The sequence below is a fragment of the Fukomys damarensis genome, unplaced genomic scaffold (assembly GCF_012274545.1).
Source record: "Fukomys damarensis isolate Sample0158 unplaced genomic scaffold, DMR_v1.0_HiC HiC_scaffold_4, whole genome shotgun sequence".
Lineage (NCBI taxonomy): Eukaryota > Metazoa > Chordata > Mammalia > Rodentia > Bathyergidae > Fukomys > Fukomys damarensis.
The window spans coordinates 7,306,423-7,306,897 of record NW_022900916.1 but is presented as its reverse complement, the minus strand read 5'-3'; the positions used below and the strand labels follow the sequence as shown (position 1 = coordinate 7,306,897).

Here is a 475-nt window from a genome sequence, read left to right as displayed (position 1 = left end):
GGGCAGAGGCCCCGGCCGCGACTCACCTGGCAGCGCCGCGAGCCAGAGAGCGGGGAGGGCCACGAAGACGAGGGGATTCGCCAGTTTGGATTCTTGGCAGCCACACTTTGGCCCCCATTCAATCCAGAGCCCGTCACATGATAATTAGGAACAATATTCAATTCCGCCTATCCAAACGGCCGCGGTAGACGTCCTCCAGCAACACTCCCGGGCCACGCCCACATCCGGGGCTGACCGCGCCGCGCCTGGGCTTAGTCTATTGGAGGAGAGGATGCCAATCTGAGTTCAGGGGACTCTTTTCTCACGGTGATTGGATCGTTTGGCCGCCAGTTCAAACCAACCGACCTTTCCTTACTTTAGAGTTCCACAAAAAGGCAGTAATAAAAGAACCACACTAGGCCCGCCTCTAAATGCTGCGGTTGTGAGGAAAGAGTCTAAACCGAGCCCGAGTTTCTGTGGCCCCCATTGGGCGTAC

At 57.5% G+C, this 475-nt stretch overlaps 2 protein-coding genes across 5 annotated transcripts in view; one reads left to right on the top strand and one right to left on the bottom strand.

Annotated features, from left to right (window-relative positions):
• Positions 1 to 374, bottom strand: part of Tmem60 (transmembrane protein 60) — a 3,563-nt gene extending 3,189 nt beyond the window's left edge. The window contains exon 1 of one of the 2 annotated variants that reach the window (XM_010636871.3): positions 27 to 374. The gene's annotated coding sequence lies outside the window, so the exon portion shown is untranslated. The remainder of the gene's footprint in view (positions 1 to 26) is intronic. The other variant, XM_010636865.2, reaches the window with a different exon arrangement.
• Phtf2 (putative homeodomain transcription factor 2) overlaps positions 1 to 475 on the top strand; it is a 103,320-nt gene that overhangs the window by 1,298 nt on the left and 101,547 nt on the right. The window lies entirely within an intron of this gene.